Source organism: Caretta caretta, chromosome 14 (genome assembly GCF_965140235.1).
Source record: "Caretta caretta isolate rCarCar2 chromosome 14, rCarCar1.hap1, whole genome shotgun sequence".
Classification (NCBI taxonomy): domain Eukaryota; kingdom Metazoa; phylum Chordata; order Testudines; family Cheloniidae; genus Caretta; species Caretta caretta.
The window spans coordinates 7,265,875-7,291,371 of NC_134219.1; the positions used below are offsets into that span (position 1 = coordinate 7,265,875).

General features: G+C 39.6%; 1 protein-coding gene across 7 annotated transcripts in view; it reads right to left on the reverse strand.

Moving 5' to 3' along the window:
• CEP112 (centrosomal protein 112) overlaps nt 1–25,497 on the reverse strand; it is a 361,941-nt gene that overhangs the window by 152,759 nt on the left and 183,685 nt on the right. The window lies entirely within an intron of this gene.

The following is a 25,497-nucleotide window of genomic DNA, read 5'->3' on the forward strand; positions in this document are numbered from 1 at the left end:
CTGTGGCACCTTATAGACTAACAGACATATTGGAGCATAAGCTTTAGTGGGTGAATACCCACTTCGTCAGATGTATGACATGCCAGAAACGTTCACAGTAATAATTAGAAAATATCTTAGAAAAATTATCAATAACTTTTGAAGTTAAATCAACCCTACTGATAAAGGCTCTGTGTTTCATGTCATTTAATGTATTCCAAAAAACATCAACTTTGAACATATTCAGCCCTTTCTTTATCCGCTTACTAGAAGGGAAGGCAATATAAAAAAAAACACAAGCAGCTATTACATAGAGTTGGTTAGCACATCATACCACAATATAAAAGACTCCAGTTCAGAACTGACATCTGAAATTCTGTAACCTCACTAGGTCTTAGCACAAGGGGTGGAAAGAGAGAAAATAATGATTTGCAACTCTAGAAACTGCTGCTACTGTGTCTATGACTATCTCACAGAGACTTTGCTTGCCTTCTCCTGGTCAGGTGTTAAACATGTTGCCAATTCATCTTAATTAATGGCCTCTGTTTCAGAGCATCCTAGAATCAAAAGAGCGATAGTATTACTGGCCAGAAGTGAGGAATGCCACAGAGTTGTTTGTGTATAACCCAACTCGCTGAAACATTGCATGCATAGTTTCTTCCTCTTTGTGTCTGTTCCTGCTCAGTGCTGTATCACTTGGAAGAAAATTAAAATTCACTTATTCATTAAAACAATTCAATATACGAATTGTCAGCTGACTCTGTAAGGAGGTATTTCATTTGTTTCTACAGCATTGTTAAGGTGCTCTGATACACAGCGACAGATGTGGTAGACAGAGTGCTGCTCATCACACAGTAGATTGTTTGTAAAAGGCATAGCAAACATGGCCAAAGAAAAGAAGGTCTGAGGTCAAAACAACCCTGAGTAAAGAAGTGGAATATAATACATACCATAGGACCAAAGTCACAGGCTGTAATCTGACAGAGAAAATGTCAGTAATCGACGTACTAATGATGTTGCTCTAATGCACATAACTGCACAGGGTACATCCACTGACAGGACAACATTCTTCTAGAGGAATATGGAATAGTCTGTCCTGGTCAATGTACCAAACCATAAGATATTTAGTGCTAAATATCCCAGAAATGACTTCAGTTGAAAATAGGAGTTTACAATGACAATTTGAATGGCCTCAATTTGCTTTATTAAGTACTGAGATATAGTTAGACATCGTAACATTGTTCTCAACTACCACCAAAAAACACGCAATGTATCAGGCACAAGAGAACTTTTAAAAAAAGAAAACAAAATGCCATTTGTTTGCAGCTATCGGTAAATACAGAGTATATCCATAACAACTTCAAATGCAATCACTTTGGTTTGTGTTTAAACCAAAATTGGTTTATATAAAGCAAGTCTTATCACTACGGTTATCACTCATCATTCTGGGTTCACTAAGTGATGCTAAAAAGACTAAAAATCTTATTCCTGTTGCATGGACTCTACCTAAATAAGGACCTTTGGAACCAGGCCAATGAGCCCAATCCGTGAATCCTGCTGAACTCCATTCAGTACTTCAGGGGCTAAGGGCAAAGGCGACTTTATACTATCTTTGCGACTCCTTGATCTTACAGCCACCTGAAAGCCATTTGGCCTTGGTGCAACTTAGAGCAGCTTCAGGGCTGCTCTAAAGTGCATCCAGCTGTCCATAGTCTCAATGGATAATGCCACAGTAGCTGTCCAGGCACATCAGCTACCCTGGGGCTGCAACAATAGGTGCAAGGGTGATCACTGCTGTTTTATAACACTTGCACTTTCCCATGTGCCAGAGAAATCTTCCATGGTCTGGTTAAGCTAAGTTTGTGGCCTCTTTGTACCATGAGAGTGACACAAAGGGGCTGCAGTAAGGCTGAGGATCTGAACATACATGTTTAAACTACACTCTGTTTCTGTTCTGAAAATGCACGACTTCTCAAACTCCAGATCATTTGGTTTAAACAATTTTGAATTGATAATAGTTAAATGATTAAACTTAAAGAACTGATTTGAATGCCATATTTTAAATATGGCTTCATAATTAACTTATTATCTCCATTTTAATCGATGGTGTTTAAAAGACTTTCTATGCTAAGTTAATAAAACTTCCACATATTTTAATTGAAATTATCTACTTTTACTTGTGACTGGTAAAATTAGAAACTTGTCAATAGGACGAGCCCTTTAATACAGTTATGTATCCTGAAGCTTCTTATCTATCTATGAGAGATTGTACTCTTCAGTTATGATGGTACTAAATAACCTATCAAAGCAACAACAAATGAAAACCAGGTGGAAGGAGTTGATGGCCCAAGAGACAGCCTTGAGCCATTCACCTCAGCCACTCAACATAATTCCAAGGAAATTTTGTGTCAGGTTAGTTCAGGCGTGGGCAATCATTTTCAAAGGGGGGCCACTCCATGAATTTTAGTACGTCATCACGGGCCGCACATTTCTACTACATTAACGGAGGGGATGAAGGGTCTGGGAGTGGGCTTGGGTGCAGGAGGGAGCTCCGGGCTGGTGCAGAGTGTTGCAGTGCAGGAGAGGGTGAGGGCTCTGGGAGGGAGTTTGGTGTAGGAGGGGACTCCGGGATGGGTATTGGGGTGCAAGGTCTTTGAGGGAGTTTGGGTGCAGGAGGGGGTTCTAACCTGGGGTTGGGGTGCGGGAGGGGGTGCAAGGTGCAGGCTCTGGCCAGGAGGTGCTTACCACAGATGGTTCCCGGCCAGCAGCGCAGCAGAGGTTGGAGGGAGGGGGCTTGTGGGTCTCCGTGAGCTGCCCGTGCCTGCTAGCACCACACCTGCAGCTCCCATTGGCTGGTTTCCGGCCAATGAGAGCTGTGAGGGCAGTGCTGGGGGTGGGGGCAGTGAACGGAACCGACTCCCCACCCACCAGGGTCGCGCAGAGACATGCCAGCAGCAGCCAGCTGCAGCCACTTCTGGGTTAGCATGGGGCCATGGCAGGCAGGCAGCCTGCTTGAGCCCTGCTGCGCCACTGGCCGGGAACCGCCTGTGGTAAGCACCTCCCGGCCTGAGCCTGCACCTGGGGCCATGGCAGGCAAGCAACCTGCCTGAGTGCCCCGCTGCACTGCAGGACTTTTAGCAGCCCAGAGATCGTGAGGGGGCAGCCAAAGAGCCTGGCGGGCTGGACGGAAATGTTAGGCGGGCCGAATCCGACCTGCAGGCCATATATTGCCCACCCCTGGGTTAGTTACTGATAATATAAAATGAAAAGGGGAGAGCGAAAGGGGAAGGAAAAGAAAACAGGGATATGGATTTCTTAAAATTGGTGATAAAGTTTCAGTTGCATATTTAGAAGATATACCCACAATATAATGCCCAGGTAAATGAACCCGATTTCTTGAATAGACATTTGACTTCCCATTTCAGTAATAAGATATGTCTCATTGGAGAGCTGACAGGCTCTTTGCAAAGGAGTGTAGTCTCCCATAGATAAAAGTAATCTAACTCCTAATCATTAAAGGTGAATACAAATAAGATGGTGACCTGAATGAAGTGCAAATGCACAACAATTTAAGGTCAAATAAATTCATTTTAGCTCCTAATAAGAACAGCCATTCTGACCATACTGGGTCAGACCAATGGTCTATCCAGGCTAGTGTCTTCTGACAGTGGTAGGTGCCAGATGCTTCATAGTGTATAAACAGAACAGGGCATTTTCGAGTGATCTAACCCCTGTCATCCAGTCCCAGCTTCTGGAAGTTGGAGGTTTAGGGACACTTGGTGCATCGGTTTCAGAGTATGGTTGCATCCCTGACCATCTTGGTTAATAGCCATTGATGGACCTATCCTCCAGGAACTTATCTAATTCTTTTTTGAACCCAGTTATACTTTTGGCCTTCAAAACATCCCATGGCAATGAGTTCCATAGGTTGACTAAGTGTTGTGTGAAGAAATATTTCTTTTTGTTTGTTTAAAATCTGCAGCCTATTAATTTTATTGGGTGACCCCTTGTTCTTATGTTATGTGAAGGGGTAAATAACACTTTCCTATTCACTTTCTCCATAACATTCATGATTTTATAGATCATATACTCTCTTAATCATCTCTTTTCTCAGCTGAACAGTCCCAGTTTTTTACTTTCTCCTTGTATAGATGCTGTTCCATGCATCTAATCCTTTTTGTTGCCCTTCTCTATAACTTTTCCATTTCTAATATATCTGTTTTGAGATAGGGCAACCAGACCTGCACACATGGATGCTGACTAAAATTACCAAGAAAGCCGTGGCTTCTATAGAATATTATCTTTCACTGCCATCTAGGTTCTTCAGGACTAAATCGTTTAGGATTTTCACCAACACTGCCAATAAAAATGGCATGACCAATACCAACTGTTCCCTAGCAGTACCAGTTCCAGTGAGTACTACCACAATCTGATCCTTCCAAGAAAACAGTGAAGTATAACCAGAGGTGAATAGTGACTAAAACTCCATTACAGAAACACAAGCAGGGAACGCATGTAAAGCACCACATAAAGTTAAAAAAACCCAAACCCTACAGGAAATGCTGCTTGTCAGTGATACAGTCAGAAAACCACAGGAACACTTTTTCCTTCCTTCCCATGCCTAGAATGAAACTCTCTCTACCATATAGAGAAATTCCAGTGCAAACAAACAAACAAAAAAATGCTTAATTGTGTATTGAATTTCAGAACAGAAGATCTTAGCCAAATTTCTGTTCCATAACTCATTACTTTATTCAGTAAGGTGTAGAAGTGCTACAGAGAAAGACTCTGACGGAAGTCCACTATGTCACTCAACTTTCATTTACCAAACTTATCAGGAAGCAGGGTTGTTAAGACTCAGAAGGAACAGAAGTATGTTGGCCAAGAAAGATGGCCTTGAGGGATGTAAAGTGGAAGAAAATAGGATTCAGAAGGAGTGAGGGGATAGAGATATGCTAATCTACAGGTATTTTGTATACGTATACAGAAGGCAGTAATAATAGTTGGCATTTACATAATGCCTTTGATTGAAGCGTCAGGCCCCTAAGAGAACATGAACAAACCAATCTATCCAACTTTACATACTAACTTCTGATGTGTGATGAGATGGTGGGCCAATTCAATAAAATCAGTTAATATCTTTATCACAGCAGCTTAGACATGTCTCTTCCTTCTCAGCTCACCAACTCAATTATAGCAAGTATTTAGGAAACATGGTAACACTTTTTAAAAAAATGAAACATACAAAATGCTCTTTAGTAAAAAATGTCGATAAACTGTTTCTATGTTGGGGGGAGTGGTAGCATGACAGAGTAGTAGTATCAAGAGGGAAAAACATAGTAGTATTGTGCTAGGTAATACCATATAGAGGGATGAAGTCCTGTATCTTATTGTATATTGTAATCAAAATATCCAAATTCTCCTCCTAAAATTATCATCAGGTTAACAGTTTATGAGTTTTCAGCAGCAGTTCAGTCCTTGTCGATCCAAGCAATAAGGACAGAAATGTTCTTGCAGGAATGAACTCAGTGATCACTGAAGGACCCTAAAATCCCAAAGACACTCTTGCTAGAGGAATTTATTTTCACCTGAAAAAATGTGAAACTACGCTGTCTATTCAGCTTTTTGGTCCACAGTTATTGCTAATCCTAACAACACAGAGACTGTGTGTCCTCACTGTCCAATGCAGAGAATATTTTCCTATATTGTGCTCTTATCCCTCTCCTCCTGTCCTTCACCACCAGCAGGAACTACATTCCTCCTTCACCAGAGACCACGGCCCTAACTCCCCAGTCAAACACTGGAAAAGTCCTTTCCCCTTTCAGTGCAGACAAAAGACTCCCCAACCCCCCAAACAAACCTTGCTACTACTAATTCTTCTCCATTCCTGTCCTGACTTCCCGATGCAACCCATCTCCCTACTGGTAGTTCAAAACATAAGGGACTAACTCAGAACTGGGTGTTGTGGGAGAGTATGAGTCACCATCCTGGGGAGGAGGTTTAAAAGCATTTCAGAAGCTGGACAAGTTTTTTTCTCATTCACTTTAAAATAGCTTATAGATACATCTTAATCTATTAAGCTATTCTTCTTTGGACATTTTAACGATGCTTTCATTGAAGTCAATAAAGCTTTGCCATGAATGTCAAGGAGAATAGAAGCAGGCTGTAAGCTTGTAAGCATAGCAGCATTTGTGACATCAAGAATACCACTGAATACTGTTAGACAGGTATTCAAAAAGTCATTTTATTATTTAGCCTGAGTTTGTCTTCAAGAACTTCTTCAGCCTTTTCCAAACAATCAATTGCCTTTAACAGACAAAATCGCTTTTGCCCAGTATTTGTGCTCATGTAAATGTACTTTTCTTTGGAGTTTCACCAAGAGAAAACGCAACCGTTGCACAATGTTTTTGCTTTAGCATATGTGTGGTTAACAGTAGCTATATTTTACCCTAGAGGTGGTTACTTTTCAGTGGAGGGATGCAGTAATTCAGATGTTCACAAAACAGTGTTCATAGTTTATAAATCAGTTTGTATAATGTAAAGCAAAGCCATGCTGATTAATCTCGATGGTGTAACAGAAGTGTGACAGGTTCTCTACAATCACAATCACTGCCGCCCCCCCGCCCCCCCCCCCAAAAAAAGTTATGTCAAAATAGGACAAATTGCAACCATATTTTGGCAAACACTTTGTTATTAGCATTTAGCTTTAGTGTTCGGATAAGAGGGAAGATCCTCTCATGGATCAATAACTGCTTAAAAGACAGTAAACAAAGGGTAGGAATAAATGGTCAGTTTTCAGATTGGAGAGAGTAAACCATGGGGCTTCCAGGGACCAGTGCTGTTCAACATATTCATAAATGATCTGGAAATAGGGGTAAACAATGAGATGGCAAAGTTTGTGGATGACACAAAATTACTCAAGACAGTAAAGTCCAAAACTGACTGTGAAGAGTTACAAAGGGATCTCACAAAACCGGGGGACTGGGCAACAAAATGGCATATGAATCAATGTGAATAAATGCAAGGTAATGCACACTGGAAAAGATAATCCCAACTATACATACAAAATGATGGGATCTAAATTCACTGTTACCACTCAAGAAAGAAACCTTGGATTCATTGTGGATAGTTCTCTGAAAACATTTGCTCAATGTGCAGTGGCAATCAAAAAAGCTAACAATGTTAGGAATCAGCAGAAAAGGGATAGATAATAAATATCATTATGCCATGGTATGCCCACACTTCGAATACTGTGTGCAGTTCTGGTTGTCTCATCTCAAAAGATAGTAGAACTGAAAAAGGTATAGAGAAGGGCAACAAAAATGATTAAGGGGATGGAACAGATTCCATGTGAAGAGAGATTAAAAAGATTGGGACATTTCAACTTGGAAAAGGCAACTAAGGAGGGATATGACTGAGGTCGACAACATCATGAATGGTGTAGAGAAAGTGATTAAGGAAGTATTATTTACTCCTTCATGTAATATAGGAACCAGGGGTCACCCAATGACATTAACAGGCAGCTGGTTTAAAACAAACAGAAGGAAGTACTTTTTCACTTAACACAGAGTCAGCCTATGGAAGTCATTGTTAGGAGATGTTGTGAAGGCCAAAAGTATAACTGGGATAAGTTCCTGGAGGATAGGTCCATCAATGGTTACTAGCCATGATGGTCAGGAATGCAACCCAGTGCTCTGGGTGTCCCTTGCCTCTGACTGCCAGAAGCTGGGAATGGATGTAGGGGATGGATCACTCAATAATTACCCTGTTCTGTTCAACCCCTCTGAAGCACCTGGCATTGGCTGCTGTCAGAAGACAGGTTACTTGGCTAGATGGACCATTGGTCTAACCCAGTATGGCAATTCTGATGTTCTAGCAAAATCCCAACTCCCAGTGCAGGGGTTAATACAGAGGCATTTCAATTATCTCTCAACATGATCTTAGTTTTTTTCACCTTTGCAAATGTCTCTCTGACATCTCTTTTAAAAATGTCTGGTGGGACTTGTAAAGTAACGTGTTTTGATGCTAACTTACATATTTCCTCCATTAATTTTAATAGTATTAAGCTGCTTACAAATGTCAAAGCTCTTCCGTGAGATACTTTAAATTGACTGCTTGGAAATTGTATATGCTCCAAAGACTGTTTAACTACTTGTTGTGAATTTGTTAAAGGTGCATCCATAACTTCTATAACACGTCGTCTGTTGTATATCATCTTTAGGGCTGTCAGTTTTTTACCATCCTACACAGTGAACAGAAATTTACCCCTAAGTAACTCTCTCTTCTTTTGTTTCTCTTCTCTTGCATTTTATACATAGACCCAAGAAAGGGCTATACAACTATATACATACACAGAGAGAGAGATGCACATGCTGCATCTTGTCTTCCCTTGCTCTGCACCTTAAGCATTTTCTTGAAATGTGATTGAACCGTTGACAAATGAAGAGCAGTAAAGAGAAGTCATCACCTGCTTAGCTCCCTCTCTTTTCAATTCATGGAAGAAACTATCCAAAGCATACCTGTAATGAAACCTTCTTTCAGAACATTTTAATAAATAATTTACATTCTAATCTGTTTACTAGCTCTACTTTATATACCTGAGTGTCAAGTTTCCTTTTTATGATAGTGATACTTTATTTCTTCTTTTCAATAACACCTTTAAAGATGAACACCTATTTGCCACAAAAGAGCCCAATAACCAAGTTGTCAGTTAATTACTAAAATTAAGACCTTTATCCAGCAATACATCAATATTCTTCAGTCACCTCCACATAAGATACATCTATCTTAAAATTAGTCTAGATTCTTATTAAAACTTTTAAAAACATCTTGGATTATTATCTATTATCACAGTTAAAACCATATAATTCTTCACATTTTAATGTTTTCTCACAGAACAGCAATGAAGCAGCACTGGGAGTATGCATTTTAGAAAAGGAGCCTGCGAGTTTCTATTTGTAACTGTTTTTTTTAATACTTTTGTTCTCCATTAAAAGTCAAAAATATACAGATTGACTCTGCTAGCTACTTTGTTTTATTAGTTTTTAAATGTGCTTTACAATTCATTCTAATATTCTATTTGAAGCTCTCACGTACAGTAAAGCTCAGTTAACATCTCTGGCTCAGTTTCTCCATCTCTAAAATGGGAAGTTGATGACTAGCTTCTTTGCTAGTAAAGTATGTTGTTATAGCAAGTGAGCATACTTTTCTCTCTGAAGGTGATAGGGAATTAATGCTCAGATGTTCCTAACGATTTCAGGCCAAGATTTCACATAAGGAGGCATATAAATAGACACAAAGCTATTTTCGAATATTCCAACATACTGCATGTTTGTGCTGCTTCCCTTTCCAACTGGACCTCTAAAATGTTGATTTATTAGATTTTGTAAATTTGCTGTAAATATAGAATTCACAGATTTAAATACCATGGATTTGGAGATTACTAGAGGACCTTCATTGGAGTGAGCCAGCACAGATTAAACATATTGCTAAATATAAGTTGTGTTTGGCCCTGAGAGAGGGCACTGGTTATACTGCCTGTGAGAAACCAGCTTTCCTTCCTTGCCATTGGCTAATGACAAAGTAGTACTGTCAGCTATACTAAAGGAAAAAACATACCCTACCCATTTATCCACTTAGCTGCGGAAAAGTTGCTTAATGGCGGACTGGAAGACAAAAAGATAAATGGATGTAAAATGGCAAATTCTTGAACGTTTTAAAAAGGAAGGACACCCTGGGACTTCTGCTTCAAAAGAAATAAAAAGTACAGACAGCTAAAGGGCTTTGGTGTCATCTTTTTTGTGCTGTAAATCATTTAATCAAGAGGGACATACTCTCTTTTTGACAATAATGTAAGCAGGTGGATGTGAAACTGACTAATTAAATATTTTGGGACTGCTCTCCCTAGTTAGACATTAGATCCAGAAGCCACAGCAAGGGAGCAGTTTTCCATCAGTACATGAACAATTCCAGTTAGGAGACTTACATATCTCAGTGATGGTAGTATTTCTAAGACATTCAATAAACGCTTCTTTTGACCAGGAAATATGCCCCATAAGATTTCCGGGGACTGACACACCTGCAAGGTTATAACAAGTTTGCATAAAAAAAATTGACTGAATTAGACTGAGGCTATTCAAGCTGTTCTGTTGAAGATTACGCAGTCTTTAACCAAGCATGGAAGCCTCATTCTGAGTCTGGTGAATGGTGTTACAGATGTGCAAAAAGCCGTTTCGTCTCAGTGGAGAAGCCTTTATTCCATCCTGGTTCCTACACCTGCTGGGGGCATCAGTTGGTGGCTCCTTTATGGTTCTGTGAGCACAGGTGTTCTGCTGGCAGAGTTCACAGACTCTCTCACACATTGACCTTAAGTGTGCCAGGCTGTGGCCTCTCTTCCACCTTTTCTGGAACCTGCTCTTCAAGTTTTGGCTGCTCTTCTCCCCTCACCTTTTTATTTGTGGTCCTCCTATCTGTGGATACACTATGTCCAGAGATTTCCTCATAAACCTCTTTCTGGCACTTGTCAAGCAGGGCATATATGAAGAGTCCAGCAGAAGCAGCTCAATCACAGGGATACTCTCTGCGACTGTAGTGCCATTTCCACTGGACTCATATGTACAAACATCCAGACAGAATTCTACTGCACAGCATCTACCGATGCACTACTATTCTTGCACTCTTTGATTTATTCCGTGTATTCAGTCAACTCCCATTACATTTTCTAATTGATGGGTGGATCTTTGTGTCCTTGAGCAGACGCGTCTTCGGAGGGCCTGTCTACTGAACTAGAAGTCAAATAGATCCACTCTAGTTAGAATAGAAAGAATTTTTTTGTATATTGTATTTATTTTACTATAGCCTGACTACTCCTGAGCAGATGGCCAAGAAGTTGTGGTCAGATGTTTGGAATAGTGTATCATCCCTCATTTAATTCTTCGTTTCGAGATGACCAGGGAGCTGAATGAGCAGTTGGGGGAGTGCTTGGAAGAAAAACACTGGTGGGAGTTGGTATGTCAAACAGAACCAACGCTTTTCTGTACTTAAAATAAAACTATGGTCCGTTGAGGGTGTGTCCATTTGTGCTAATTTTCTGAACAGCTCCCAAGCCCTGGATAGACACTTCATCAATATGAGTAAATAAAATAAACAATGAGAAGTATGTACCATATTTGTACATATTTAAATCCAAAGGCATCTGTAGAGAACAAAAATATTGCTGAATACAGTTTTCAGATAAAAAATGCAACAGGGAAAAATGGTGATATCTCAGATACCACTCCGTGGTTTATGTTGGCAAATGGCAACCAATGCATTTATTTTTTATAAAGAGATTTCGTATCTCTCCATAAGCATGCATAATTTCTGCCTGAACAAATGCCACTGTTATAAAGAAAAAGCCATGATTCTGTCAGTTGGAAGCTCTGTGAAACTGGAGTACAGAAAAACGAATGTAGTCTTCCATACAGATTACGTCACTAGAAGCTAGGACTGATTAATGCTTCATAATTTTTTCTCTCAATCTCCAACACAGAAGGAATCCAAAGAAATATTATTTATCAAAACTAAAAGTTTGTTTTAAAATGCTACTTGCACAATTTTACAAAAGATACCAATCTACTAAGTACCTTAGCACAGTAGTCAGGTAATGCTGGTACTAATTAATTGGCACCATTTTTTTCTTCTCCTCCTCCTTCTTCTTCTCAGAATCTCAGATGATGAAACTGTTTTTTTCTTTTATTGAACCAGCTTGGCCTAGACTAGCTTGTCCCGCAGTGACATGTATATTGAATACAAATCAGACAGCATAGCTTTAAATCTGTGTTGCAGCTCTCATTTCCAATTCGAGAACTGTACTATAATCATAAGCTTCTGGTGGATGAAAGGAAATCAGCTCTCTGAATATTAGCTAATGCCACATTTGCAAGTCCTGAAGAGATCTGTGCTGTTTAAAAAAAAATAGATCATTTCTCGTGAACCTATATATATGAATCGCTTTGTACTGCTCGACTGATAGAAGCGATGCCTGTGCTGGGATTAAACCCTTTTCATCATAAAACCTCATCTGGTTCGGAGTCCAAGTCCATCAAACCTTTTCCCTTTAAAGTCCCGCCTTTGATTCTACATCAATTTATTCAAACCGCAGCTGGGTGGCTGAAAACGAAAGGACAGCATCATTTAAACCAACCATGTTCCCAACTTGAAAGAAGGGCTATAATTAAAAAAATGGGCATAAAAGAATGGAAATGGGATAATATTTTTTAATGGTAGTTCAAAGGCCGACAGATGTCAGAGCCTTTGAAGATGTCAGTACACTGAGCAAGAAGTTGCCATTAAATAGTTTGCCTGAGAGGTGAAGCAGCTTTTTAATGACTGAAAAAGCCCTTGCAGACACATCCTTGTGTTTTTAATTTGTCAGAGTTTCTGCAGTATTTTCTGATTAATGACATATGATTATAACTGCATAGCATACATATTTTTATACTTGGTTAAATGAATACTTTATTCCACATTCCTCTAGAGCTAGATAAGAATAGGGAAGCTATACTAGAGAGTCCAAAACTATTCGGATTGCTTCAAATATTTATGGTAATTTGATGGGACTGGCCAAATACAGTTACTGTGTGTTGCCAGCTTTTGTTCTTTAATGGTGATATTACTAATTCTATCATAATTTGCATAGTTAGATGGGATGTGACTACACTTTTATACCCTTCATGTGCACTTAACCATGTGTGCCTTCAAAATTAATTGATGAACTAAATTATGTCAAATCAAAACAATGTTTGAAAACCTCTTCAACTTACCCTAAAAATGCAAGAGCTGTCAGAGTCCTCAGAAAAGGGAACGTTATTTAGGAAAAAATAGTATTTCTAGCAAGCCACTTATTCCTTCCTATTCAAAAAGAAACAACTATTTTAATTAATGCTGATAAAATCCTCCGCTTGGGTGGAGAACAAGCTATTGAAATATCTTTCATCTCCCTTAACAAGTGCATATCATTCATGCTGTAGAATTACCTTAATAACCATTGATAACTGTAGCTCATTATATCTGCACACAAAATAGGAACACTTCCCTCCACTCCCAAGTGTAAACTGACATCTTTAGTGCACTAGTACTTTTGTATTAGTCTGCCATTCTGTTTTTGAGTAGCTATGTGTTTGAGAGTAGGACATCAGGAAGCATAAGCAAATATAGCACTGCACTGCGTCACACCCTACAGCAGTTATTCAGCAATTAAAATAAAGATATCATATCGGGGCAAAGTTAATTCACTGTCCTTTCTCCTCTGAAGACCCAAATTCAAATAATGAATTAAATCACAAATACATAAGAATATGATGACTCATATTACTTAATGGATATCTGTTTAGATCACAGAAGCACAATGTCAAGACTGAAACACTGGTACAGTTGTGTGACATCTCTGTGTGTATGTGTGTGGGGGGGTATTAAACCAGCCCCTCGCTTTCATAACAACATTTAAGGTATTTCATAAATTAACATGAGTATTTATATTATATCAAATCTGTACCCCTTTAGGAACTTCCCAGTAATCACTACACTGTTGAACCTGGCCACTACAAACTTCACAGCGATAGTGGAGATAGGTCTTAGCTACTCCTGCTCAGAAGGCACAAGTATATACACTATTAAAGCTAAGGAAAGCTGTTAGCAGTACATACCCTGTTACAAATCAAAACAATGTTAAGAGAAAGTGAGGTTTGTAAAGCTAAGTATGGAAATTTGGAAATACCAGATTTATGTTTTCCTGAGCAACCTTATGTCTGACCCCTTGTGCATCCCACCTGTGCACTGAATGAGACAAGGGTCTTGTGAGAAAAACAACATGTGATCATGTTAAAAAGTATACCATAATGCATATGGACAAGGAGGCAGAATTAAGGTACAAGCATCTGTAAATCTGAGATTTTTTACCTTCTGAGTGCTTGACTTTGCAACCTAAGGATCTGCCTTCTGATAGCACTTTTTAAAATGTAATTTCCAAGGTGCTGTAGTTTTTTAAGGGAAAAGTAAATTCTGTTATGTACCATTATAACACCCCCTCCCCCAAAAATCATGAATCACCAGCAGTGTTTGAACCCTACCCTCTACCACTTGAGCTACAGGACAAAATACATTAGCTGGCAACTGACACAAGGTTGTTATACCAGGCAGAGTAAAAATGGGCTACTGGGACCATCTGCTGGGGCGTGTGCGCGCACAACACACACAGCCTCATGAGAGCTTGGGGAGCTCCTGCCCATGTGCTGCCCCCAAAGGGAGGGTTGGGACTATGAAGCAATGTACCCCACCATATGGGTGTGGTTAAGAGAGTGGAGCCAGGCACAGCTCCCTCCCACACTGAGTGCTAGTGCTGATCTGGCAGCTCCCAGCTGTTCCCAGTGTGGTGTGCGCTGTTGCTTCGGTGACTCTTTACCACATACATGAGCAATTATAATTTTTGCCAGCATCTCAAAATATTCTCAGGAACATGTGTGAGGGAATGGAAATGGCAATTTTTACCAGTTTATAATCCATCTGACCCTGAAAGGAATTTCACAACAAACAAAAAAAACACTTCTCCAGCTATAGGGCTTTCTCCCTGTTGAATTTCAAAGATGTGCTACAAACATCCACGGTATTAGAGCTTCTTACAAAAAAAGGTTGCAAGAATCTTTGTAATAGGGACCGAATGGCTAGGCAGCAGTTCTGCAGAAAAGGACCCAGGGGTTACAGTGGACGAGAAGCTGGATATGAGTCACCAGTGTGCCCTTGTTGCCAAGAAGGCCAGTGGCATTTTGGGCTGTATAAGTAGGGGCATTGCCAGCAGATGGAGGAACGTGATCATTCCCCTCTATTCGACACTGGTGAGGCCACAGCTGGAGTACTGTGTCCAGTTTTGGGACCCACACTACAAGAAGAAGGTGGAAAAATTGGAAAGAGTCCAGCGGACAAAAATGACTAGGGGACTGGAACACATGACTTATGAGGAGAGGCTGAGGGAACTGGAATTGTTTAGTCTGCGGAAGAGAAGAATGAGGGGGGATTTGATAGCTGCTTTCAACTACCTGAAAGGGGGTTCCAAAGAGGATGGATCTAGACTGTTCTCAGTGGTAGCAGATGACAGAACGAGGAGTAATGGTCTCAAGTTGCAATCGGGGAGGTTTAGGTTGGATATTAGGAAAAACTTTTTCGCTAGGAGGGTGGTGAAACACTGGAATGCATTACCTAGGGAGGTGGTGGAATCTCCTTCCTTAGAAGTTTTTAAGATCAGGCTTGAGAAAGCCCTGGATGGGATGATTTACTTGGGGATTGGTCCTGCTTTGAGCAGGGGGTTGGACTAGATGACCTACTGAAGTCCCTTCCAACCCTGATATTCTATGATTCTATGATAATGGAAAGCATTAAGCAATCTAGAGGTAGGGTTTGACCACCAGATCCCCCTATAATGAATTGATTCCTTCCATTAAGGGGCAGTGGTACACATACACCAGCCACTTCATTACAACAGTATGAATTAAATTCACAGTATGGAAAATTACAAATTTTGCCATCATAGATACTAAGGTCAGAAGGGACAATTATGATCATCTAGTCTGACCTCCTGTACAACGCAGGCACAGAATTTCACCCACCCACGCCTGCGAAAAACCTCTCACCTATGTCTGAGCTATTGAATTCCTCAAATCGTGGTTTAAAGAGTTCAAGGAGCAGAGAATCCTCCAGCAAGTGACCCGTGCCCCATGCTACGGCGAAAAACCTCCAGGGCCTCTTCCAATCTGCCCTGGAGGAAAATTCCTTCCCGACTCCAAATATGGCCATTAGCTAAACCCTGAGCATAAGGGCAAGATTCACCAGCCAGATACTACAGAAAATTCTTTCCTGGGTAACTCAGATCCCACCCCACCTAATATCCCATTACAGGCCATTGGGCCTATTTACCATGAATATTTAATTACTAAAACCATGTTAACCCATCATACCATCTCCTCCATAAACTTACTGAGTTTAATCTTAAAGCCAGATAGATCTTTTGCCCCCACTGCTTCCCTTGGAAGGCTATTCCAAAACTTCACTCCTCTGATGGTTAGAAACCTTCGTCTAATTTCAAGTCTAAACTTCCTGGTGGCCAGTTTATATCCATTTGTTCTTGTGTCCACATTGGTACTGAGCTTAAATAATTCCTCTCCGTCTCCGGTATTTATCCCTCTGATATATTTATAGAGAGCAATCGTATCTCCCCTCAACCTTCTTTTACTTAGGCTAAACAAGCCAAGCTCCTTAAGTCTCCTTTCATAAGGCAAGTTTTCCATTCCTTGGATCATCCTAGTAGCCCTTCTCTGTACCTGTTCCAGTTTGAATTCATCCAAATTCATCATCATCAATGGCAAACTGATATCCCACCCCACACAGAAGTTCAGTATCAATAGAACACTATACCAGCCTCTGATAGAAAATATTCTCCTTTAAATAGGATTTTAAGCATGTGAATCAATAATGATAATTTTCTTCAGAAGGCTCACATTTAGCTGCACTGAAATGAAATACAGAAGTTTAAATGTATTGAAAAACTAGTGTTTATGAAAACATTATAAGGGATCTCAAACTTTTTCACAGTATGTACCACAGTTTAAAAGAAAATGTCTTGCATGCACCTGTCTTTAAAAAAAAAAAAAGATGACATAACAAACCCTGCTTTTGACAGCAAAAGGAATTGCTGAGATGGAAAGTATTTAATGTATATTTAGTGTCTTTTGATTAGATTTGGCACACAGAAATCAGGAGGAGGAGAAGCCAGTAACAAGTTACCAACAGAACTATAAGAGCTAACCAGCTCATGTGCCATGAATACTGCTCATTATACTAATCATCATTTCCTCATTGTTACCATGTGTTCCCACCATGTACTTATTGTATCCACCTGTTATGTCTTATCATACACTCATACTATAAGCTCATTGGGGCAAGGACTGTCTTATAGTTATGTGTTTGTACACTGCCTAACACAATGGTCCTCGATCCTTGAGAGGGCCACTATTATTTGAATTTCTGTAGTGCTTAATCACCAGCAGTCCATAGACCACAGCTTGCAAACATCTGATTATTGCTAGAAATTACAATAAAAACCAGAAAGCCTATGTAAGTCACATAATGACCAATGATTCCTATATTTGATATGTTTTTATATTCTTTCACAAGGGTTAATCTTTGTTTTATTACAAAATAGCAATTCAGTTAATTTTAACGAACAGATGGTCAACTGCTATCAAAGTTAGATAAACACTACTTTTGTACTATCCATTAAGTCTACCATAAAACTAGAATTTAACTTATGAATCCATATTTGCCTCTAGAGCAACATAAAGTTGATGACTAGCTTGTTTGTTAGTAAAGTATTTTATTATAGCTAGTGAACATACTTTTCTCTCTGAAGGTGATAGGAAGTTAATGCTCAGATGTTCCAAACAATTTCAGGCCCAGATTTCATATAAAGGAGCATATAAATAGACAGTTATTTTCAAATATTCCAACTGCTTGCCTTTCCAAGTGCATGCTTTCTCTCTTTCTCTCTTCTATATTCACTTTACAGATGTCAATACACCAGAAAGCACAGACTACAAAGGAATTCAAGCTGTCAGAAAAAACTTTAAAAGAACCACATTACCAGTATAAAAGAGTGGAGTTCACTGTTCCTGGAATTTTCAGATCTGTTTCAAGTAAAAACACTGCATCAGGTTTTCTGACTAAATCGCGGCTGTTTTTATAAACTCTGTAGAACTCTTTTAAAGGCCTAAAATGAAATATTTGCTATCAGGCCAATTCTTTTTGGCCCCTAAAGTTCCCTCTTAAATGTAATATTTCAGGAGGGCTTTCATAAATATAAATACAAGTGACTATGAAATACATTATTTTAGTTTGAAATATATTGTTTTCCTCCTTAAATAGAAGTCTACAGTCCTCTTGACATCAATTTCTGTCATTTTGTCATGAAAAACACTCAGGTATTAAATATCTTTCACATCAGGCATCCAGGCATGATTCCAATTAGTGCTGAATAGAAGACAAAATGTCAGCCTAATAAGCTTCAATTTGCAAACTCTTTGAGCATTTGATGATATCAACACTTAGCCAACCACAGCTTGCATTGGCTTCTTCTTCACATCACCTTCCTTGTCACAAAAAAGTCTTTCACATCTACGTCAACTGCAGACATTAACAATGTCAGTCATTGGTCTGATTGAGCTAAAAGATCCAAAAATGACTCCCCAGTACATCAAGGGAGAATTGTGATGTGCACAATATTTCCTCAAAGCTAATTTGCTGCCAACATGTATAGTAATGGGGGAAGAGGGCAGTCCACTTTAAAGTCACACTGTGGAAAAAAATGTTTTTTTATTTTTTCTTATGAACTCTACACCAAAAATGTTAAATCACTGCCAGTGTCTCTGACATTTTTTCAGAAGAAAAGAAACATTAATTATTAAAGGAACCAATAAATGACAATCACTTCTTTAAAGGTGAGTGGACCAAGATGCGGCTCTACAGTTTAGTTCATAGTGCAACTATTCATTATCTTATTTTAAGACAATGCATTTTTATAAGTCCCTAATTATTGATAAAATGCTTTCCTGGATACAGAAAAGACTTACTAAAGAAGTATACATGAATCAGCCAACTTGAACACATATGTCTAACACAAAATGCTTCTCCAGCCCAAAGGCACTGAATCCCAGACAGAAAACATATGGAATGTTCTTTGCAAGATATTTTCCTTTTGCAGAGCACAAGAGCCCCATCTCATAAGGTCAAGACTCTGATCATGGTGAAGGGGAAGAGAAGCAGAAGACAGTGACTGAAAAAAAGAGGGGATGAATCTGACTGAAAACTGGGGTAGCGATGGAACGGTATGCATAGAAGCTGACCTTGGGTCAGAAAGGAAGATGGTTAGCTAATGAACAGGGAATGTAAGGATGGGCAGGGATGTCCTGAGGCTAGGAGGATAGAGCTGAGTCAGCATCACCCATTACAGGTGGCATTTGCTTGAGCAGAGGTGCCAAAGTAGGGAGGTGGCTTTGGATATCTGTCCAGCTGACAGTGGTAGAGTTGCTAAACGTGAGGCAGAAATTGGACCTTTTAGGGAGTTGCTAAAACATGCAGGAGTGTGGTCAGTGGACAAGTAACTGTAAAAAGGATCAACAGTAAGTTATTGGGACTGACATCTGTGCCAGCAGCATCTTCTTCAGAAACACTTAACACCGGTCACACCATCTTTGCCTTAGCTTCTCCCAATGAGGTGGAAAGAGAGTAAACTGGATGCTAGGTTTCCCTCTGGGCTGAAGCAGGATGCTGCCTGAACAAAGGATTGCTGAGGTTCCCACCATAGTGAAGTGTGCCATCAGCATCTCAGTTGTAATTTGTTGCTGGTTTTCCACTTGCAGCTTTCTCTATAATACTTTAATGTGGGATTGTGTAGAGCCTTATGCAAGATCTCATATTTCCCAACTGACATATCTTCAGCCAAACTGTGTCAGCTACAGGAGAAGGCAAGACTTTTCATTGGTTTTGTGGTTTCTCTCTCCCCGCATCTTGAACCACATAAAAGAGAAATATAAATAATTGTACCTCTAAAACGTCTATTTATTACCTCATCGTAAAAGTGCCTATTGGACCCACCAGTGATACTGAGTAATAATAGAACCACTTTATGATCTAAGTCCTATTTATTACTTGAAATTAGGAAAATTAGCATTCATATGGATCCTATTGTCTTAAGACAGTGACACTGCCAGAAGAAGTGATGTTAACATTCTAAACTATAGATTGTCATTATTTCTGACTTGGTGTTTCACTCTTTCATTTGGTCTTTAAAATACCTTCGATTTAGGGTACTGTCATACAAAGCCTTTAATTGGGAGATTATTGGTTCAAATTTGATCTATGGTAGTAGTGAGTGAACGTTATTAATATCTGGCGATCTAAATGGGCAATGTTAAAATGATTTCCAGGCTCAGTCCAGTTTTTAGAGAACAAAAGAAAAACCACAAAAAGAACAGGAGGACTTGTGGCACCTTAGAGACTAACAAATTTATTTGAGCATAAGCTTTTGTGAGCTACAGCTCACTTCGCCAGATAAAAGAAAAACCAGAGTTCAAAGAAAAGTGCCACTGACACTAGCATGTCCCCTATTTGACTATCACAGTAGATAGTGCAGGACTTCAACATGAATCTTGGTCTGCACCCTCTCATCTACAGACAGTCCTCTCCAGGCATTCAGTGGAGCTGCTTGGAGAAGCTTCCATTGCTGCTTCCCATATTGTTGTAGCTGTTCCCTGAATTAGCAAAGGATTTAAACATCTCTCTGCCCAACACCTTCCATTAGTACTAAAGTTCACAATTTAAAAAAAGAAAACAAGCCTTTGTCCTGGTTATATTCACTGAAAAAGTACATTTTCCAAAAAAATTAACACAGAACTTCACAAAACTGCCAAACATTTCTGCTTAAGCAACTTTCTTTGCCCAACAAAAAAGTGTTTACTAAACCAGTAACCCTTATAATCCTTTGGAAATGTCAAATTCCTATCATCAAGCAAGCAGTATTTACAACATACAAAAATAACAGCTTCTAACATGGTCTTCATTAAAAATAACATCCATAATGCAACGTTAGGGCCTGATCCTGACAACTGCTGAACTAATGAGAGCTGAGACTTTATGGTACCTCAAGACTGAGGCTACAAAACTGCAATTTGACTGTTTCCTGTGTTTCCTGTGAAGGGAAAGCAGTGGATGTATTGTTTCTTGACTTTAGCAAAGCTTTTGACACGGTCTCCCACAGTATTCTTGTCAGCAAGTTAAGGAAGTATGGGCTGGATGAATGCACTATAAGGTGGTTAGAAAGCTGGCTAGATTGTCGGGCTCAACGGGTAGTGATCAATGGCTCCATGTCTAGTTGGCAGCCGGTACCAAGTGGAGTGCCCCAAGGGTCGGTCCTGGGGCCGGTTTTGTTCAATATCTTCATAAATGATCTGGAGGATGGTGTGGATTGCACTCTCAGCAAATTTGCGGATGATACTAAACTGGGAGGAGTGGTAGATACGCTGGAGGGGAGGGATAGGATACAGAAGGACCTAGACAAATTGGAGGATTGGGCCAAAAGAAATCTGATGAGGTTCAATAAGGATAAGTGCAGGGTCCTGCACTTAGGACGGAAGAACCCAATGCACCGCTACAGACTAGGGACCGAATGGCTAGGCAGCAGTTCTGCGGAAAAGGACCTAGGGGTGACGGTGGACGAGAAGCTGGATATGAGTCAGCAGTGTGCCCTTGTTGCCAAGAAGGCCAATGGCATTTTGGGATGTATAAGTAGGGGCATAGCGAGCAGATCGAGGGACGTGATCGTTCCCCTCCATTCGACATTGGTGAGGCCTCATCTGGAGTACTGTGTCCAGTTTTGGGCCCCACACTACAAGAAGGAGGTGGATAAATTGGAGAGAGTCCAGCGAAGGGCAACAAAAATGATTAGGGGTCTAGAACACATGACTTATGAGGAGAGGCTGAGGGAGCTGGGATTGTTTAGCCTGCAGAAGAGAAGAATGAGGGGGGATTTGATAGCTGCTTTCAACTACCTGAAAGGGGGTTCCAAAGAGGATGGATCTAGACTGTTCTCAATGGTAGCAGATGACAGAACGAGGAGTAATGGTCTCAAGTTGCAATCGGGGAGGTTTAGGTTGGATATTAGGAAAAACTTTTTCACTAAGAGGGTGGTGAAACACTGGAATGCGTTACCTAGGGAGGTGGTAGAATCTCCTTCCTTAGAGGTTTTTAAGGTCAGGCTTGACAAAGCCCTGGCTGGGATGATTTAACTGGGAATTGGTCCTGCTTCGAGCAGGGGGTTGGACTAGATGACCTTCAGGGGTCCCTTCCAACCCTGATATTCTATGATTCTATGATTAGCTACTTTTGCTCTCAGATCTCATTCTCTGGCGTACACTTTGGACTACACAGGGGTTCCATTAACAAACTGACAAGCTACCATATGCCAGTAAAATTTGCTTTACCACAATGTTTTTGGCATTCCTACAATTAAAAAGCACTTAGAAACTGCAAAAGTGTAGCAGCATATCATAAATATTGTAGTAATTACCAATTTTTTGTGATGACTACTATACCTGACCACTGAGAAAAGATGCTGCACAATGGAACACAGTTTGAAGAGAAAAAATATTTAATATTTATATAGCAGTGTAAGACAGCCTCCATCACAAACAGCCTATAATCTATTATTATTATTTATCTGTATTACCACAGCACCTAGGAGCCATAGTTATGGACCAGACGTGCTAGATGCTGTACCACAACCAAAAAGACTGTCCCTGACCAAAGGGCTTACAATCTAAGTATAAGACAAGAGACAACAAATGCAGACAGACAGATAGGGAGGTACAAGGAACAATGAGATAATATCCATCAGCATGATAGGCAGTAGTCTCAGCACACCAAACGCTGACCTCATGTTGTTTTTTTGAAGGCAAAGAAGAGTTTTAAAGAAAGATTTGGAGGGTAATGCGTTAGAATGAAAGCAGCAAGTGAGACCATGCCACCGATTTATATAATTGTAACATTTTCCATATAATTCTTCGTTCTATTCTTTGTACATCCTAACACAGTTTGTTGTTTTTGGTTTTTTGACTGCCACTTGTACATTCAGAAGAGGTCTTCACTACATTGTCCATAGTGATGCCCAGGCCTTTTTTCCTGAGCTGATACAGTTAACTTAGAACCCAACAAATTGTATGGGTAATTCACATAATCCTCTCTGATGTATGTATTACTTTGCATTTGTCAATGCAAACAAAAGAATGAAAATGACAGAACAGAACGTGTAGAGGAGGGAAGATGAACATTATAATAAAGGGAGATAATGTGGTGATTATGTTGCATATGAAGTTTGACATTACTATTTTCATTTATTTGGGGCTTTTTAAATTTCAGGACACGATAGGAAGAAAGAGACATAGCAGATAGTACTGTAAAAAAAGCTCAGCCTTGGAAAGGTGAGTGAAAGTAAAACTAAAGGATGGCTTTGAAGGAGAAAAAGGTGTATGGTACACCAGAAGAGGATAGTTACTCCAAGTGCGGGGGACAACATAACAAATTTATGAAGAGTCATTTGAACTGAGACATAACAATCTTGTATACAAAAGCCATATCTATTTGCATGCAGTAGAGATAATGAGAATAATTGGAATATATAATGAAACTTTGTCCAGCTGATTGATAATATGGAGCTCATGTTTTAAAACTGGGAACCTAGACTAACCAGGTTTTATGCAAGAAATAATAATTTCTTCCCCATTGGATGTATTGAGTAGATAAAAGAATTACCCACGTGATGTACTTTACCTACTACACTCTTTGCACTCCCTAATTCTCAAATGGAATTTTATATTCCATCTTAATAATTTAACTACACATATAATTTTTTTTATAAAAAAAGACAAATATTTTACAAAATAACAATTATGGTCCAATAAAAACTGGCCAATTTACATCTTCAAGTTCACATGATATAAATAGGAAGTCCATTATTATGTAAAGAACTCCAGCTCAGGATCAAGGTACATATAATGTGATGTACTAGTTTCTATGGCAACTACTTTCCTTTTTCTACATATTGTGGATACAATACTAAGTACAGTGAATTCTTTAGTAAGCCAGTTTAACATTTTTAATGAGCAAATTGTAATTTACACATTTTGTTGCTTTTCAAAATTTTCTTTAGTAAAGTCTAATAATTATTAAAGTTAATTTTGAGCGCCAAAAAGTGTGCTATTTGCTACAGCAGGTAAAATCACTGTTCCTGCCCTGAACATATCATAGTCTAAATTCAGACATGATGTAACAGGTAATGGTCATAAATAGACCAAAAATGGGAAAGGGGAAAGTAAACAACAAGCTGACAATCATAAGACTGCACAGTCACTTATTAAGGCACACACACATTCTGATGGTTCCATCAAATAAGGGTGGAGAGGATTGTTTGTAGCATGTTGAACAGATTTTGGGAGGACATCTAATAAATAGGGGGTAGCCTAGAAGAAGGTACAGAGACAAGAATGATAGAAAAGTAACTGATGTTGCAAAACTGGTTTCATCTGAGGAGTAAAGAGAGGCAGTACATGGGAGACTAAGGCCCTGATCCTGCAACGAATGCCCCGTGGGCAGATCCCTGATCCTGAGCTAAGGCTCACTGGCTTCAATGGGGCTCCATGTAGCTGCAGCTCTCACACAGAGCTCATTGAAGGACTGAGGCCTAAATTTGAACTCTTATCTCTGTTCAACAGTAGAGGCTTATTGTTAGATCTTTTGTCTGTGTCAATAATCTCCATCCAAACTTCAGCCCTCAGCCTAGAGTGATACACATCAGGAGAAAATTTGTGTATGTCCTGGAACAAAAACTGGTGAAGTATCTAAATTAGCATTAACAATCATGTTAGTCAAAACGTGGTAAATGGCAATCAATTAACACATGGTACCATGTAGCCAAAAACTTTAGTTTTAGAAGACGCCTAAACGACAGCTATTTGGTGCTGAGCTCTTTTGAAAATCTGGCCCTGAGCCTCCATGCAACAGCCAACGGAAGTGGAACAAACATATATATGAATTCAGCCTGAGACCCCACCTGCCTCATTGTCTGCAGGACAAGGTACATATATGTAAGGCAAAGAACAAATCTTCTCATATCTAAGATGTTTTCTGATTACAGAGGAGCACAGAGAATCTAGAAAAAGAGCCAGTTATCTAAATTATCTGCTCAAAACAGTTTTATAGCAGTGATTCTCACTCTTTCTCACAGAGTTTAAGGTGAGAATGGATCACCAGATCATCCAGTTGAGTTCCTGTATGCCTTGGGACACCAACACCCGCACACCAAACCCAACAGTGGAAATGAGACTAAAGTAAATGAGACCCACAAGAGACTAAGCTACTATATGCCACAGACAGAGAACAAGACAGGGAGACCAGTGATCAAAGCCCCTGCAATGCAGGGCAATGATTAAATGGGATATACCCATTTGCAGTCCACATTTTAATGTAGGGATTGTCCTGTGAACCAGATGTCCTCCAAGATATAACTGTGTGAACCACCTCCCATCATATGGACAATGGAAAATAATCCCTGAGCAAACTATAGTAATTATTTACATTAAAAAGAAACAGATTGGGAAATATTTGATTATTTTTGCCTTCTTTTAATGAAATTTAGTAGGAGAAAGGAAACAGAAAGAGCAGTCAGCACCTATCTGCAGACTACCAGCAAGTGCTCCACATACCAAAGTCTGAGAATCCCTGGTTTACAGCATGAGACTCTCTCACATCTTTTCTTTTTCATTTGAAGTATAAATCTGGTTCTTATACTTAAGGGATTATTACTATAGCACCGGAGAGTTATCAGTCTATTCATATATATGTTCATGTAGTTTTGTTTTTTAATTCAGGCTACAAAACAGAATT